General features: G+C 36.0%; 1 non-coding gene across 1 annotated transcript; it reads left to right on the top strand.

The window, feature by feature from the left end:
• Window positions 1-19513: 19513 nt before the first annotated feature.
• On the top strand, window positions 19514-19586 carry Trnam-cau (transfer RNA methionine (anticodon CAU)). The gene has a single exon. It is a non-coding gene; the product is annotated as a tRNA-Met (tRNA).
• Window positions 19587-19887: the final 301 nt, after the last annotated feature.

Here is a 19887-nt window from a genome sequence, read left to right on the forward strand (position 1 = left end):
CAACACATAACATCCCAATGCTGGAAATGTGGAGAGAATTTATTCATTGACTTAGCAAAGTTTTCCTGGTACTACCACTGGGAAGGCAGCAGTGAGGATCACATGGTCCTTCCCCCACAGTGGGCAAGAAGTCAAGTCACGGGAGACAAATGTGCCAGGTATTTGCCAACAGACCCCTGGATGAACTCTGTTGTTACTAATCTATTCAGTTGTTTAAAGAATATGTGGAAATCTCATGGATTCAAGCAGCAGTAAGGTTAAGAGGAAAAATGTACTTTAGGTGCACACTAACACAGACTGTAACCACATGAGGAAAGTATCCGGTGATCAACAGTTTCTTTGGCTACTGAATATGCAATATGCTGAGTTAAATAATCAAACGGGGTACTTCACTGCAAGACTTCTCAGAGTCTTGAATATGCTGCTGTGCTCTGTAAATACAGAGTAAGAGTCTGCAGTGTTTCCTAAATTTTCTTGATGACATGACTCTTCTTTATGAATGATCTCAAGGAATCATGTTCCTTTTAAACTAATTGAGTGTCAAACCATACAATCTTATGCTAAGTTGCCACACATTTACAGTGATCTACTGGTTGCTAAGATTATTCAGACTTTACAATGGGACTCAAGGTTTTCAGAAATTTATGGACCACCTATGTAGAAATATGCACAGACTTCTCTCACAGTGGTTGTAAGAAAAATACTGTTTGGATTAAATTATTTTATGCAATAAATTTGGTGACTTTGAAATCTAGTTCAAAGTGAGCCACTTGCTCTAGAAACAAAGCAAGGTGTAGCATTGCTTCACTTAAATACAGCAATAAATACTGTGTTAATATAAGACACAGTAAGCATTCTACCCACCAATGTTAAACTCTGCTGAAATCTCCTGGGGAATTTTTAAACCCCATCCTGCTGTTGTTAGAGAGTATGATAACACAGATGTTATTTTGGGCCTAGAAAGCATGCACATCCTGTATACTTTTGAGACAATACCACATTAATGATTATATAGCAACTTGAGGAAATTGAAGCCATGTACCAAATTATACCTGGAAAATTTTTATAGTTAGAATGCTTGTATTAGCAGTTTAGCCCTGGAGCAATGTCTGAACCTGTTGTCTTGACAGAGAATTCTGGAAATGAGGTTGAGAGGTAGTCTTCACAGCTGTAAAAGTCACAGCAAAACTGGAAGGTGCTCAGATAAGTAACCTAGTCTCAACTGGCTTGGACGTGATATAGGACTGGGAAGGTCCAAGATCCTGCAGGGAGAAATCACTTTCTTATGATAATTTGCCCAGTATTTTGGAGTCATGAAGTTATGACCAATCTGGACAGTTGCAGAGACTATTATATCTATAAGCTGTCCAAAATAAGGGGATGAATGAAGTCAAATTTTCTTAGTTTTCTAGTGACCAAATCCCCCAAACATTGCTACATTACCCTGCAAGCAAGTGCTTAATCAGAATTACCTGGCTCTCCTCTTAATTCTTTATCTTCAGTGTTCCATACTAAAAGATAAAACTCAGTGATAACCTCTGTACTTCAGCGACTCCAAAAAAAAAAAAAAAAAAAAAAAGAGGAGGTGACACAGGTCAAATCAGATTGCAGGACTAAAAATGAATGCTTTTGACTTCTAAGTCCCATAATAAGGCTTTTCCAAACTCTCAGACTCAAATATGTGTTTGAGTTTTGCAAGTGTTGTTGCTATTAAATAGAAATCAGCTCTCATTGACGTTTGTTTTGCAGTTTACACCACAAATGCCCAACACATTCTACGTGCCTGGCACAGCATTGATTGAAAGAAGATGTTCTTGATTCTAGAGTCAGAGGAAAGCTTAGTGGGGCTTTCTGGAGCCAGAAGACAGTTTGAAAGGTTATAAAATCTTTAGAAATTGAAAAACACAACACTAGACGATGGTTTTCAGTTACCTTTTTGGGACCTCCTTCACGTCGCCCAGCCTGTGGTATTTTTTGTTAGCAGAATAAATATGGAGCTCTTGAGGAGTTGTTTCATTCTGCCTCAGTAATGGCTCCATTTCAGAAATGGATGTCGAGATTACTATATTTTTCAAAGATTTTTCAGGTTCCATATTAATGGCAGCACAGAAATAAAGTACATTGTACTGTAGTGATGATCATTTTACTTGAAGCTATACCTTGTAAAGAGAGGAAGCCAAGAACTTTCTAGTCATATAAGCTTACTAGGAGTAACCAGGATGTTGGGCTGCAGCAGAGGGATCTCTAGGAGAGATACAAACTCCCTCTGCAATGGCCAACCAGCATTTCTCTTCCACTGAGCTTAACCAGCAGATGTTCTTAATATTTGGCTGATAAATACAAATGCAACTCACCAGTTAAAAATTGTTCCTCATTGACCAGCATTCAAGCAGTTGAGTCTGGGTGGAGCATTTTTACAGAGTATAGGCATTTTGTGACATTCTAGAAATTGAAAAGAAGGCAGAGTTGAGGGTATGTTAAGGAAACCTCTACTGGTGTGTGTCCTGTTTCTAGAAGAAATGACTGTGTAGTTGATTCAGTCCCAAGTATGAATCCACAAAATGCTGTTGTTTTTGAGATCCTATGCAAAGGCTTTTATTAAGTTATCCTCATTTAATTGGAGCAGTTGGGGTAATGCCTTTGGTTCACTCATCTGAGCTTGGAACAGATTTTTCATTAGAGATGCCATTGAGGACTAGAATTGTTGCATTTCCCTTGAATTGGGGCTTCCAGTTTTAAATACAAATTAAACTGTCATTTTCAAAGTGGCAGATATTCCATTTTATAGATGGATCTCATTGTTACCAGAGCAGCTGTCATCAGGTGACCAATTAGGGTACTTGTTGGGGGCAACTGATGTGTCTTCTGCCTCATCTAGAGTCTTGTAGCATTCTAAATTTGTTTTTGTGAGGGAGAATAACAACCTAAATCATACCAAATTGTGGTACAGTACTTTTATTTGGAAGGACTGAAACTGTTTACATGTACAGAAACTTGTGCCAGAAAAAAAAATGTATTCTGATGTGACCAATAAGTGTATTAAGCACTTTGACCATATTCTATTCAAAAGATCATTCACCTCAGGGCCATAAGTTCCTTGAGATCAGGGATGCCTGTTATCAGCTGGTGTCTGATCCTAACCCACTATCTGACTGTTGTTGTTCAACCTGAGCAATGTTCTCAGCAATTTTGAGGGGCTTTTTCAATAACCAGTGAAGCTTTACATATGACTTATTACAACTTTGAAAGCTTAGTTACAGATTTATGGGATATGAGTATAATTTGGCTGTGATGCCTGTCACAACCCTGTGAAGGAGAAAAGACAACTTTTCCACTGTTTTTAAAGAGGAATAAAAGGTACATCGTGTTCTTACAGCTGCCATTAAGATTTACCTACAAGAAGGAAGAATCTAAGACTCTCACTGACATCACACATGTTATCTAAAGAATAAGCTTTCCAACTGCTTTCTATTGTTTGGAATTGCCTGTTAATTATAGGAAAAAGTGAATTCCATTTGGCTTTGGAAAAGTAGAAAGGCATCAAATTTGTTTCATAAAGTAAAATTTTCTGATTTTAATAAATTGGCTTTTAATTGTATTTATATTTTAGTTAATTCCCCTATTCAGTCTACTTCTACTTATGAACTATTGGATAACAGCTCTATTTCCCTTGTAGAACTTAAGCAGATGAGCTACAAAACATATGAAAATAGTTGGAAAATTATAAAGCATATCAAGGTTTATTCCTGGGTGGTTGGTACAGTGATGTCACTTTTAATAGGCTTTGTACTTTTTGGATATAAGCATTCTCTTCCAGGTGGAACATAAGAAATATAGCCACATAAATTAAAATGTTAATACAATATTGCTTTAAGTATATTCAAACATACTCTAAATTTTACCCATTGCAACATAAAATTCAATGATTTCTAATTAATCTATAGTGTGCCATGATCACTACAATAAGATTTTAGAAAATTTTCACCTAGTCCCAAATCCCTACCAGTATTTTGCTGTCAATCTCAATCCAGCCAATCACTGCTATTTTCTGTTCTTATAAATTTGTATTTCCTAGATATTTTATGCAACATAATCACATGAAATGCAGTCTTTGTGTGGGCTGGGGATATAGCTTAATTGGTAGAGTCCTTTCCTAGCAGGTGCAAGGCCCTGTGCTCACTCCCCAGCAAGAAGAAGAAGAAAGTCTTTTATGTCTGGATTCTTCAACTGAGCATGTGTTAGAGGTTCATCCATGTTTTACTACCTCTTATTAATTATTTTTACTGATGAATAGTGTTCCATTGTTATGTCTTACCATATTCACCTGTGAGCAGACACTTCAGTGGTTTCTATTTTCAGGCTACCTTGAACAATGCTTTTGTGACAGTTTCTGCGACTATGTTTCCATTTCTCTTAAGACAAAAACAAGATTCCTAGGTGTGTAATTGCTGGGTCACGTGGCATGTTTATATTTAATTTGTAAGAAACTGACTATCCATTTTCCACAATGACCCTACCAATTCTCATCAGACATGCCTGGGTAATCCAGCTTCTGCACATCCTTACCAACATTTGATGTTGTCTCTCTCAGCTGTTCTGGTACGTGTGTAGTGTTATCTCATTGTGGCTTTAATTTATGTTCACAATGAATACTGATTTCACATGCTTATTAACTATTGTTATGACTTATTTGATAAAATTATTTATTAGAATGTTCATTTTAAAATTGGTTTGTATTAGGGTTTTTTGCATATTTCAGATATAAATATTTTGTCAAGGATAATTACAGTGTGTTGTTTATCTTTTCATTTTATGATTGAAATTATTTGAATGCCGAAGATTTTTAGCTTTTAAGTTCAGTTTCTCAAGTTTTTTATTTTGTGGGATTGGATTTTGGTTCCAAGGCCTCCAGTGATAATGTTCCTATAATTCTTGAGTTCAGAACTCTACTAATTTGTCTAGATAACTAAAAAATGACACTTAATAAAATGGGGTATAAAAGATACCCAAGGAAACACTTTTAAAATACAAAATATTCAGGGAAAGAAACCAGAACTGGTAGTGAGGGTGAATGGTTGTGATCACCTAGGACTAATAGTCTCTTGGAACCATGAACAGTAGTGGTGCCTAAGTACCACAGTGGCTTCTTGGAATGACTGGGTCCTTGTATTCCCATTGGTTTTCCTGTGAAAACTAATTAAACCTCTGTGGGAGAAAAGTGCACTACATGTTCACTTGTAGCATTGACATTTATATATTCTATTTCAAACATATCAACTTATAAAGAGCAAAATACTGAGTTTACACCTTGCATCGATTATTTTGATAAAAATGTATTTCCAAGAAGTCTTTAGGCTATATACTGTTTACCTAATTACCAAAATAATAATAATAATCATCATCATCATCATCATCATCATCATCATCCTTGAAGCATCCTTTTCAAAAATTGGATCTCATATAATTTGATTTAACTACATCTTGTGTGTGTCTTACACAAGGTTGCACTATGCTGCACATTGTTTCTTTTGCTAACAGACATCCTGGTATTAATACCAGTGTTGGCTAATGTCTGTGACTGTCATGCCAGAGAGATGCTGTGGAGAATGCTGCTGACAGAGATATTAGCATGAGGATGAGGGTGGCACAGAGAAGAGAGAATGTCTTCCCAGGGCAGCTTTTCCCTCATTCCTTTGATTATGTCTGTATTACAACTCGTTTGATTCCTTGGTCTGTGGTAGAGGGCTGTAAGCTAACTTTGATTTGATTTCCATCTCTTCTTGTTACTAGATGATGACCTTGGAAGGCTATTCAGTCTCCGTAGGCCTGCAATTTCATTGCCTGTAAAATGGGATATTGATACTTACCTATACTGGATTGTTCTAGGAAGCAGAGAAAATATACATGAATTACCTAACATTGTGCTTTGAATGTGGTAGGTGCTTTAGAAGAGAATTGCTGCTATTGTTATTATAGTCCATGTTATTATGTAGATTCTTAATGGTTCAGAGGACTGGTACATATAGAAATGCAAAGAAGGAACAGTAATCATATTAAGGCTGGAACAAAATAAGCTTAGCAGTACAATGAAACTCCAATTTGGGAAAAATGTTAACTTTGCACTAAAGTTTCAAATAATTCATATGTTTCATCAGGTACACATTTTTCTAATCTTCCTATACTTAAAAATGGAATTTAAGAAGTTCACGTAGAAACAAAGTCTCTGGCATGAATATGGCCTGTACATTTTCATTTGAGTGCTCAGATGTGAGTGGTAAAAGCTGTGCTATATTCTGGGATCTTCCAATATTTGTCATTCTTTTTCTACCTAAGAACTCAGAAAACATTCAGTGGCAGAAGAACCAAGACTTGGATTTTTTGCTTTCCTGGAAATAATGCTTCATTTTTGATGGTTAGTGTGCAGCATTTTAAACACTACACATGAAACTCTAAATTTATTATTGAGAGGTGCTAAGATCTTGCAGTTTCAACATAAAATCAAGTTAAAATTGTATTACACTCCAATAGTCGAAGTTGAAACACCATTAGGTACTCTAGACCTAAAGTGAATAATTCTTTTTGATTTCTATGTATCATTCATTATGAAAGCTAGTAATTTATCATTAATAGCTGCTTTAAAGGTTGGTCTTTGTGTTAATTTTTTTACTGCAAGTATAGAAAACTGTAAGATAATGATTACTTCATGAGTTCTCATCTTTAAAATTCTAATCTCCCTCCAATATATATTTCCTCTCCTAATTACACATCTAGATTTCTGAACTTAAGTACAGATTCATCCATGGTAATAGTATTAAGAATCCCCCTTGTCCTGAATTATTGCCTTTTATTAAATATTATAAGGCATTTAACTAGTTCTCAGATCTACCATTTAAAATACCATGAAGATATCTTTGCAGCTAAGGCACTTTATGTGGTAAAAAATGATTCTCAGTTTGTATGAATTTAACATATATGCATGTCATAAGTATTAAAATTAATGAAGGCAATGTGTTCCCCTCAAGCAGGAGCAAACATTGCACAGTTACCACCTGAAAAAGAGTGTGCAGTTGTTGCTTATCTTACCTTAGGGCAGAGAATGTGAATGGTAATTTCCTTCTGGGTTGGGTGGCTTTCCTTAACAAAACCTAAAGTTGCTTTATTATTGAAAAGAATAGGGCCAATATTTAATCACAACCCATGATATACGATGGATGTAATGTGGTATTTTCTCTTTTCTTTCATAAAAATGGCTGAAATCATTGAACCTACACTTGGTTTAAAGTAGTAAAGATGTATGTTACATACTTTGGCTCAAATGTGCAAACATTCTGAGAAGATTAAAATGAAAATACAATGTGATTGATTCAGAATCAGCTTCCTGTAAGACTTTGGTGGCCCCAGCCTCCTGTAGGTTCATCTGATCTGCCTGCTTTGTGCTTACTATCTTCCATGTGTCATGCTCTCCCTTGTTCTAGGATGAGGTTCCTAAACTTTCACTTTGCAATACGGTAACCTCTAGCCCCATGTGATTATTTGAGTTAAATAAAATGAAATAAAACTATACTTTTATATTCTCGGTCATACTAGCCACGTTTAAATTCCTCAGCTATGTGGGACAGATGAGTGCCTGTTGGATGGAACAAAACACAACCTTTTCACAAAGGGAAGTTCTATTGAACAAGCTGCTCTAGCATGTTGTATCTTTGTTAGAACTCGGACTGCAGAGTAGTCTCTTTTCCTGATGTTGCTCAAGTTTAGATACTGATCTTCAATAACTGCTGTTTTATTACCTTACCTCTGCCCTCCATGTAATGTCTTTGCTGCTATAGAATTTGCAGTGGATCTGTCAAGAAAATGAGTCTCCCCACTGGCCAGAAGGATCAAATCTTCATTAATTCACTCTCTCCTAAGACAGATTAACTTTCCACTGAAGGACACTTAATATTATTTTTTTAACTTAATATTTTGAATATGTAGCAGTCAGATAAAAAACCCAGATGTTTCATATTTCTATGTTTATAATTGATACAAGACAAAGATGGGAGAAATGAAGTTTGCTATTAGAATGGTGTTAAGGACAATATTTTATCTTAATACTTCATCAGCCGCAGCCCTAATCAATTACTTAATATACTCATCAGCATACATGAAATATGAACCTGGTGTGTGACCACAGACCACCTATGATCTGATCCATGGACTGATTTTTGATAATCACTGTGTTAGAATGTTGAATGCTTCAAAAATGAAATAATTTTATTTTGGTTTAAAAGTATTCTAATGAGTTGTATAGCTAACTGCCGGCTCTCTTCACAAGGAGAATTATTTTCTGAGGTATTTATAGAGATGAACAATTCGTCTAACATGTTTAGTGCTAAGTTTTGCCTTTATGATACATTTGCTTTTGGACTATGAGGTCTAAAGATTTTTCTCGTTTCTTCTGAATGATCCCATCTACTTTCCTCCATCGGTCAACACCATGTAGGCTAAGTTCTCTTGAGTTGTCTCTTGTTAAAATGCTGAGCTCAGAAGGATTTTTTCACGAAGAAGAAACTGAGGATACCATGGAATAAATAGCACTAAGACATAGTAGAATATCCCTGAGAAGGGCTATACGTGATTTTTATTTATTCGTCGCTGTGTAGCTGGGATTGAACTAGATCTAGCTCTTTAAGTTGGAGTCTGCTACTTTATTCATTAAACCTCAATATGCTATTGCTGCTACATTTAGTGTCCTTTGAAAGGAGACGTTTTAGCAATTTACAGACTCTCAAGCAATTTACAGGCACATAGAAGGAAGATGACTTGAAAATATTAAGATTAAAGTATTTTATTAAAAATGACCATTTTATGGAGCAAGCCATCACTCTACAAACTTGATTCACAGAAAGATGATAGGAGAGTTAGAATGTTATCCTCATTGAAAACTACCTTTGACAAAGCAACATTTTAGGTGCTATAGTTTAGATAGGATTTGTTCTACAAAGGTCCATGGTTGCACTTGGTCCCTAGTGTGGCAGTGTTGAGGTGTGGTAGAAACTGTAGCAGGTGGGTCCCACTGAAAGATAATTAGGTCATGGGCGTTCTACTTTCATGAAGAGATGAATGGCTGTGTTTGTGGGAGCGGATCAAATCTCTTGTGACTGGATTACTTTTAGGAGAGTGGGTTATTCTACAGCAGTGCCACCAATGCCTTGGTCCCTTCTGCATGGGACTGGTTCCCTTTCTACTTCTCTGCCTTGTTGTGACACAGCCAGGGGACTCTTATGGGGATGCTGGTATCATTCTTTTGGATCTTCTAGCTACCAGAATGATGAGCCAAACAAATGTCTTTACTTTGCAAAGTACCTGGTCTCAGATTATTGTAAAATGGATGAAGACAAAAAAAGTGAGTACAACTTTGGGGTCCAGAAAACAGTGACAGGGAATAAAATAACAGGCTTGCATTTAAAATCAGGTTCATAGTTTATCAGGCAGTTAAGTTTCCTCTTACTTTTAGAAATAGTACTATAAATTACTTAGAATGTATCAACTATATTGAAATATATTTCCCAGCCATATTCCCTAAGTTCCTTTAAGTCATTTTGGATGAAAATGCCAATGTTTCGCTACAAAGAAAATGCCTCTTGCATAGGGAGAGTACTTATTAAACACCACATTGACAAGGTTAAGTCAGTAACCAGGATAATAGCTTCTTGAGTAAACATTGTTTTCTAGACTGTGAAAGGAAAGAAAGGAAAACAAAAATCTCCTAGGCACCAAAAAGATATGCATAAACCCAGAGTATCTTTTCTTTCCAAAAAAATGTGAGTTGCTGTCAGTTCTAGATTTTCCTACAAGTCATTCCAGGATACTGTCTTGAAACTCATTATATACTGCAAAAGAAATGATGCTTTCAAAGGATGATGTATTCTTAAACAAGAACAGGATAGCTGCAATGAACAGGAAAGTGTAACATGAAATGGACCAGCTAAAATTCACTATCTAAAAAAATTAAATTTGGATATGGAATGAAAATACTATCATTCAATTATTTACGGTGTTTTAATATATTGTAAGTTAAACTTAAATATTCTATTCTGATAAAATATGACAGTTTTAATATGGGAAGTGTGGTTGTAATACTAAGCATTTAGTTACTAATGATTTCTTAAAAACATTTAATTCAGGAATGATTGGAATTGCTTCTCTGAAATTTCTTTTAAAATTGATCATTCCCACATATTTGCCCATGTTCACATTACTGGAATCTCACAACAGCCAAGTGATGATATTTTAATCTATTCTGCATCTTAGGAAATTAAAGCTTGGAGAGTAATTCACTTAGAGTTCGCATGTTTTAATCAATGCATTTTTTTAAACTGCAAGTTTAAAAAGCTGTCCAATCTAGCATAAGTAAAAGATATTATAATGCAGTCTCGTAGACACTGAAGGCTTGGAAATGAAGTACATTTGTACCATATGGTGCTTGGCCTTGCAGACTGGGGGCTGGTTGTTGGAAGTTACTTACTTGGCATAAAGATTAACAATTCATTTGTCAGAAACATGGCTGTGCTTTAGCAGGGGAATGAAGATGAGGTCAATTCCAAATAAAGGAGTGTGGATAGGACTGGGATCTCAAAATATAGTTGCTACAGAGCAGGACCAGAATCCATATCCAGGTCTTCTAATTCCAAATCAAAGCCTCCTTCCACTGTACATATGTTAAAATTTAAGTGATTGCTTACTCATTTTGGATATTTGAAATAATTCCATATGTTATAGAGTTTTAAATTTTGATCATCCCTCTAAAGAAAATAGAAGTTCTAAATACTTGAATTAATATTTTAGGTGTGAAAGTTTGAATATGGTTGATTTTTGTTCTTTGACCTTCTCTCTTCCTATAAATAACACCCATTAAAAACCTGGTGGGAAGGTTAAATTAAAAAAAAAAAGATTCCCCAGGACAAAGAAGAGAATAAGTCATACTTTTTTTTCTGCCATGATTGTGTCTGGCTGTGAAGCAAGTGTGAAGGTGATCATATATCTACTAACCTCTAGGCTTTAAAGCTCTGGTGAAGGCACCTTATCATATTTGAGACTGTCAGTCAATATAGTCTTCGGCATGCTTCAATAACCACCTGCAAATGTTATAAGCTTAAAAAAATAAAAGTTTATTTTTTCACTACTAGGACATTTCTATTAAAATTTGGATGCAATTCTTCCATATCTTCTTCAATTGATCCCCACACTGACAAGTGGTTAGATATTGCTAGTTTTGTGGCAGAGAGATCAGAGACAATATGTTGGCTCTTAAAACCAGAGGTGTCATACATCACTTCTGCCCACTTTTCATTGGCCAAATCCAACTACAAAGCTATGGCTGTGTCAAACTGGCTGGGATGTATAATCATCCTGCAGAGCATGAGCTATCATAGAGTGTTCCACAGAGAATGGATGAACAACAATCCAACATAGCAAAACCACTTTCTAATCTTGTTTCTTAGAGTCAGATGCACATAGACCTGAATTTTTCCATTTTGCTGTATTAGTCAAAAGTGTGTTTTTTTGTACATAGTATATGGGTATGTGTGTTGAAATTCCACATTCCCACATGCACAAATATGCATTTAACAGTTATCTTCTATAGGTAATTCTATATTAGCTGTTATACTAGAGTTCATTCAGGTTTTGTAACAGACTATGATATTAATATATTCATATGAGGTAAGGTAAATCAGGCACTTCCTACCAATCACGTCACACTTTAGAGGTACTGTGTGCACTAGGGAAGGACTCTGGCTTGGGACCAAGCTGGATGTCATTGAATCTGAGCCTTGCCACTTTCTTTTCATGTGGCCTTGGTCAGGTGACATAACTTTCTGTGTCATGTAATAATATCTACCTTAGAGGTTTTGTGAGAATTAATGCATGTGAAGTGTGGTGCATGGGAACTGTTCAACATACTAGAGGTTAACTATCATTTAAACCCAAACATGCCAATTCCTTCAACCTGGTGGCTTATATCGGTCTTGAGAAATGAAACAGTAATAATGATTTAGGCCTGGTGGTATGGCTGCAGGTGTGAAATTTGAGAGTAGAAGGTGCGCATGCTATGGCTAGTCACTGATGCTCACAGTTCTTCCACATGAAGGCATAAAGCAATACAAGTGGTTTAAGGTGCAGTATAACCCTTTGAAAACTTGTTTCCATAATGGTGTGATGAAGAAGACAGTGAAAACTACAAAAGAAGGATGAGCACTCATTGTCAGCATAAGATACCTGTCAAGGTTGTGGCACAACTGACCCCGTTTCTCTGATGTGAAAGCTCATCTGCAAGGGACTGCTGATTGTTAAGATATTACTCTCTGAAGCTCATTCTTTCACAGTAAACCAATAGAAGGGTATTTTAATGTGGTCTCATTGGGGAACATTTTCTTAGTTTTTAAAAACCACTGCATTGGTGTCTTCTTTATCTATGATGAGACCTCTAGGAACCTCTTGGCTTCAGAATAGTCATTATGGTGGCTTACCTTTGAAGAGGATCTTCTAAGTGTCAGGTTTATCAAGTTTTTACTCATTTAGCCCAACAATCCTGAAGGGCTGTTTATAGAAAAGAAACTGAGACATGGAGAGAGGGTAAGAACATATCTAGATCTGTAACTGAAATGAGATTCATGCTATGATTGTACTGACTCCAGAGCCTGTGTTTAATCCTTCTAATGGAGCATGAGAGTTATTTTTGATCCTTCAGAAACCCTAAGAAAAGCAACAAATTTATTGTTGATGCATATATTATTAAAATATATTATTTTGTTTGGGTTGAAATTACAACAGTCTTTTGCAATGCAGAGTTTGAGGGAAAAAGTAACAAACTTGTGGACTTTTGTGGGTAACTGTGAGATGAGACCAATGTTTGTTGTTCTTTGACCTTCTCTCTTCCTATAAATAACACCCATTAAAAACCTGGTGGGAAGGTTAAATTAAAAAAAGATTCCCCAGGACAAAGAAGAGAATAAGTCATACTTTATTTTTCTGCCATGATTGTGTCTGGCTGTGAAGCAAGTGTGAAGGTGATCATATATCTACTAACCTCTAGGCTTTAAAGCAGGAGTTAAGACTGAATTTGGTTTATGGAAGTCTTTTCTTAATGCCATTATACATGTGCTCTTTTTTTGCATTACAATTCTTTTTTTATGGGGTATAATTTATTTTTCTGATTGTACAGGTTGCAGAATCACATTGGCCATACAGTCACCTATATACATACAGCAATAATAATACACATATATACCACAATTTTTCATATCTCTGTATATAAGGTATGTTGACACCCAATTCAAGTTTTCATACATGTACTTTGTATAATGATGACCATCACATTCCACCATCCTTGCTAATCCCCTTCCCCCTCCTTTTCCCTCCCACCTCTCTTCCCTATCTAGAATTAATCTAATCCTTAAACATTGTGAATTTTTTTTTTAAATAAGCAACTTGAAAGTTTGGTATCTTGGTTCCATCTTGTGTTATTTCCTCTGCATTAAGCATGTGGCTTCTGGGCTAGCCATAGGCTCTGAGTTAGGTTCAAGTCTGATTCTGTTAGTATCTCATTTAAAATCCAACATTTCTTTGTCCTACTTTCTGTACTCATTGTGTGTGTGTGTGTGTGTGTGTGTGTGTGTGTGTGTGTGTTTCGTACTAGGAACTGAAGGGACACTTAACTAATGAGCCACGACGTCTCAGCTTTTTAAAATTTTGATACAGTGCCTCACTGAGTTGTTGAGGCCACCTTGAACTTGTGATCCTCCTGCCTCAGCCTCCTGAGTCACTGTGATGAGTTTGAAGACAACATAGCTTTAAGTAATGTAAGTAAATATCTGGTACTTGAGGGGTTAGGATGTTGTATTAACTGCGTCTCTTTTGCATTTGATGTGAGGAGCCAGTTATTGTCGTCACCAGTTAATCCATTCACTAGTGGTTGAGCTTGGGTTATGTAAAAAGGCACCCTACAAAAAGAGACTAGAATTTTAATAGTGGAAAGTGGATAACTAATTCTTAATTCTTTGAAGGAAATGCTCCTGCTGGACCTTGTTCAACACCAAAGTATTTTAGTAGAATGTAAATACAGTATTAAAATTCATAAACACAAATGAGATGTTTATCATTGCACTTTTCTTGATATGTGCTTTGATTTTTATAAGGCAAGAGACTTTGACAGGGTTTATTGCTTTCATCACCAAGCATTTGAATATTGTTGCCCATTGCACTTGTTATCTCGTACTAGAAAGAGGTAAAACTATAGATGTTAACATGTTTCACTGTCACATGGCTGGTACATAAAGAAGTTGCTTAAAAATTCTTTGATCTTTGCCATAAAATAATAAGAGCTTCAGGTGGCATCTGGTGTAAGCTTTGCCTTATTATAGAAATGTTACTAAATGGGCTTATGGAAGATAACATTTTCTGGAAAGAGATTGATAATTGAATGAACGTAGCTACAACAGAGATTACATTGGGCCCATAGTATGTTCCAATATGATTCTACAATTGAGTCATGGGAGGTAGCAGAGGGATGACACTTAGGGGGTAGTTGGTAGTGTGGCCTTGAGGGCACAGACTGGACTGCATTTCCTGAGATGGAATCTTGTTTCACAACTGCAGTAATGCTAGTCTTTGGGTCCGTTTCTTCAACTGTAAAATTGGTATAATAACATCACCTTTCCTCATACAGCTGTGGTGAAGTTAGCATGAACTAATGTATGGGCTGTGCTTAGAACTATGCCAAGGTCACTCATACTAAGCAGAACTTAGTATTAGCCTTTATCATGAACATTATTCTCATTGCTGACACCTTGATTCTTCAGTATCAGAAAATAAAATATAAAATTGAAAGCGGCCATACAATAGAAAAATAAGTTTTAAACTTCTCATACTGAAGGATATTTTGAGAAATTCTATCTCTGCAGTGCTTGAGAAGAAGCTTGCATTTAACAGATGCTTGTTGTTCTTGATGAGCTCCTTTCCCCACTGAGGTCAAGACTATCTGTGGAAGCATTCACCTGTGGAAGTAATCCGAATGCTTACAAATGGGTTGAGTCCTCATTATTTTGTTGTGTTATAATTAGCTTTTCAGAAGTAATATCCAGCTGGGTGTGGTAGCACATGACAATAATCCCAGCAGCTTGGGAGGCTGAGGAGGAGGATTGCAGGTTCAAAGCCAGCCTCAGCAACTTAGTAAGACCCTGTCTCAAAAAAAAAAAAAAAAAAAAGTGTGTGGAGGGGCGCTGGCAATATGGCTCAGTGGTTAAACAACCTGGAGTTCAATCCCTGGTGCCAAATAAACAAATCAACATAAACACTAAATAACAACAACAAAACCATTCAGTGGCAAAATACTCTATAGTCATTGAGATAAATGAATGAAAAATGAATGTTAAGGGCTTTACCTCGCACACATAACCTGAGGCTTCAATAGTTGTTCCACATTGACAGGGTTTGTGTCATTACTAAAAACAGAGAGGTCATCTGAAAAGAGAGAGAACCATTATAAAATTTCTGCAAGTAAGTGCCACCTTTTTAGTGGTAAGTATTGTTTAAATTTTACAACAGGTCTCTTACTGCAATCACTATATCTGGAGTTGATTGCATTTTCTTACAGACTTTTAGATTTGGAAGGAGTATACAGTCAGCTCTGAAGATGGGCAATAGTTTTTGCAAATACGTGTAAACTCCACAGCCTCCTATATCACTGTAAAGGTCCTCAGGCCACAGCAATGTGCTGTAACTATAAATCTGGGTTTTTTTCCTTGTTTCAGGAGGCAAGAGGTGAGATGCTATTAAATCAGATAGAAATAAAGAATAAGAAGTTTTCTGACTTGTGTATTTAATGGGGGAAGTAAAGCATTTCAGGCAGAAGTTATTTTTCCCTGATTCTTTCATAGGTATCAAAGTCTAAGAGGTCTGTGAAAAAGCTAGGAGCTTTAATTTCACCACCTCCTCCAGCTCCTTGTAGACTCCTTATAGAAACCAGGAGCTCATTAAAATTACATATATTATTTTCTGCACATCCCATCTGCTCCTTTTGGGTGGAGGAGGTAAGAAAAGCCAAGAAAACCATGAAAATAACCACTATTAGCTCAAATCTTATTTTAAGTGTAATACACTTAAACTTAGAATCTTCTTTTGAAATTTATTCCTTTAGTTAGCATTTATACATTCTATAAATTTATAATGGGCTATGCACATTTCTTTCAAGTAATATTCTTTTTCATTTTGCAATGCTGGGGATCAAACACAGGGCCTTGCATATGCTAGGTAAGCATGCTACCACTGAGCCACACCCCCAGCCCCTCAAGTGAATTTTTTTTTTAAAATCTCTTAAGTTTTTGTGGGAGGTTGTTAATTGTGTAAACTTTGACAATTTTGGAATGCTCTCTCAAGGTAAAAGGTGACAGTTTTACTTAGTGTTTGTGTTGCAAATTATTTGTACTTAATTACCTATGAACTTACACCTTAATCTTTTATAGTCTTATTTCTTCTCATATCCAGCAAGGTATTTGGAAGAAATCTTGTTGATGTCAGATAGGGCAAATAACGTTCTTTGACTTCTTTTACATTACCTGCAATTCAGAGCGTACTGGGCCCTTAGCAGGTGTTTAGTAAATACTTGCTGATTTATCCATTATACTTACCTGCTTTTCCACAGGAAAATGGAAATTACTCTTACTTTTTAGTTAATTGCTAGAGAACTGATTATTTCCTAATGTACCCCATAGTAAATGGGGGGTGTATCTGTATCTGTCATTTGGGTATAACCCTTTCCTTGGAATTATTGGCCCTTTCTATTTTAGAAAGGCTTGGACCATGTTCTTCAGGTGTAGTTTGGTGGTAGATGGTTTCAGCAGAGGCAGTGTAAGGTGATATTTAAGAGTACCTGCTTGTTCTGCTTCTGCCATGGTGACAGCTGTGTGGCCTTAGAGATTGTAGCAGTGCTTACCTGTTATTGACAGTTAAATGAATGTAAATATCTTAGAAAGGAGCCCAACACATAGGGACTGTAACAGTGTGAGCTTTTATTAATAGCTTTTTGACTGAGTTTGTGATGGAACTGTGGAACTATTTGGAATTTGATAAGCTGTCTGGAAATGCAGCTGCTTATTTTATTTAGACTAGTTTGGAGTCTTTTGCACTGGGTTTATTTCCCTTGACCTTGGACTCCTTTCTTCATCAGAGCCATTTTCCTTATTCTACTCTCAGAAAAAACAATAATCTTTATGTCTAGAGGAGACAGGCTGAATTACAGACAAAATACTCGTGATTTTCATCAGATTTTTCTTAGCACTATATTGAAAATACATAGTCTCTAATGGATTGATATGACCCTTGATAATACCAATGTGTGACCAATTTAGACTTTAAGATTATGTATTTTTCTGATGAGAAGAGACTTTGGGGTTTTTTTCTTTGTGGCTAAAACTGTTTAAGAACATTCTAACTTGCTCTTTGTTAAGCACTTCTAGACTATTATATGTCTGTTCAGTTTTGGATATTGAGGAATTTTAGAAAAGTTCTGGCTTTACCAAACATGAAAACATTGAAGCAAGCACTACAGAACAGTCATGAGTCATTACCTTCTAAGAGTCTGCAAATAGCTAACTAAATTTTCACAAAACTTATCTGTTGGGTTAAAAAAAAATTTACTTTTTGGGGCTGGGGATGTGGCTCAAGCGGTAGCGCGCTCGCCTGGCATGCGTGCTGCCAAGGTTCCATCCTCAGCACCAACACAAAGAAAGATGTTGTGTCCGCCAAAAACTAAAAAATAAATATTAAAATTCTCTCTCTCTCTCTCTCTCTCTCTCTCTCTCTCTCTCTCTCAAAAAAAATACTTTTATTCTTCCTTGGATCTAAACAAATGACACAGTTCTGGTATTTTGGGGATGTATTTATTCAGATCCATTATGAGAACTGGAGTTTATAAGTTCTTTCTCTTTAACTCCAGGGAAAATGGCCTAACTTCACAACTCATCTACAATTCCAAGTTATCAATTAGCTGTCAAGATGGCTGCTTTTGAAATGAAATAGCCTCTGAAATCCAACTGTAAATCTCCATAGACATCATTCTAACCACATCTGAATCATGGTTCACTGTTGTAAAGTGCTGAATTAAATCAACCAGATACTATTTCTGACTCAACTCCTCACTGTCAAAATGAAAGTTCTAGTGGATCAATTAGGGAATGTATTGATTTTTTAAAAAGGCTCTCATCCTAGATAGAACTTATAAACCACAAGAGTATCTCTCTATATTTATGTACACACTTGACTGGTAGCTTCGATGGTCCCTCCCCAGCCCTTGGCTGTGCAGTGCCAGAGTACAATATGCAGTGAACTATGGTCTGTTTTTTAAATGGCCTACCCATGAGTATTCATTGCTTAATGCAAGCAGGAAATGCAGGTTCCATATTTAGCGTGTGTGTGTTTTCTTTTTTGAAAGATTCACTTCAACATTAGAGACTGCAAAAGTTTTTTAAACAAATCTGCCTTGCTTACAATACTCTCTCTTGGTTATTGTCTATTTTGAGTAAATCAACTCAATGAGAATTTTAGCTTACATATAATTAAAATTAGAAAAAAGAATCTTTGCTCAATTTTCAAAAATTCCTTCAAAAGTATTAACGATTCAATCAGATTTGTAGAAATTTAAATACTTAAATGTAAATACTTACTGCATAAAATGCAGAGCACCATTGGCTTAGATTCTATATCATTTTATTTCTATTTCAAATACACTTAACCATTTGCTTCTTTATAGGTACATTCTGGCTTTACATATGTGACTGTTTTTATATCAAACTATCATCTGTGTTATACAGATGAATATTTAATAACTTTGCAAGAGTTTACAAACTTATTCAATAAATGTTATCACAAATATTTTTGTCACTGCTAATTTGGAATTGCATATAGATTTTGAGTAAAAGAGGTTAACGTCATGGGATTGTTTTGACTAAGGTATAGTCTACAAAAATTGATTACCAGCCTTATTCATTGGTCTTTAAATGACCTGGCTATAAACAAATATTAAGTCCATCTTCAAATGATAAAGATACTCACCAGTAATGTAGATTGTATAAACGATTCTGCATGGAAACCATTGTTATTGCTAACTTTGGGGGCTTTTATAAATATAAACAGGTTTGCCACTGCCAAAGGAGGGAAAAAAATGGAAGGATAGAAATTTGCTGTTTGTGGGGTAAGATGGAAGAGGAGCAGGCTGAGTTGGTTCTAACTTTCATACCCAATCCTTTTTGGTTTTCACATTACTTCCTTCAACTATGTCTTATTACTATTTCCTAAGTTTTTAGAATTAGTCTGAGGTTTCCTACCCGCCCCCCACCTAAAAAAATCCAAACTTTGAGGTGGTGATAGGAATAGTCAAAATAATTTGAACGGCCAAGGTGTGAAGAATTGATGACTGTAGGAAGATAGGCTTTTGTTTTGCAATGGTTGCACGATTAAACAAAGAATTAGGGGCTGGGGATATAGCTCAGTGGTAGAGTGCTTGCCTCATATGCACAAGACCCTGGGTTCAATCCCCAGTACCACAACACACACACACACACACACACACACACACACACACACACACATACAGATTTAAACCAACATTTATTAAATGCCAAAGTGTCATGGAATAACTTTTGTCTGCATAGAATGAACCTGAAGAGTTGAAGGAGAAGTGAACATGTAAATCACAGTACAAGAGCTAAATAATGACTGACCAAAATATCAGAAGGTGCTTCATGGTTTACTGATAATACCTTAAATTTGTATTCTACAGTTACCAAAGCAATCCACTGATACTGTCTCATTTTGCCTCTCACAAACTAGATATTATTGTTCTCATTA

Source organism: Callospermophilus lateralis, unplaced genomic scaffold (assembly GCF_048772815.1).
Source record: "Callospermophilus lateralis isolate mCalLat2 unplaced genomic scaffold, mCalLat2.hap1 Scaffold_43, whole genome shotgun sequence".
In the NCBI taxonomy this organism is placed as follows: Eukaryota; Metazoa; Chordata; class Mammalia; order Rodentia; family Sciuridae; genus Callospermophilus; species Callospermophilus lateralis.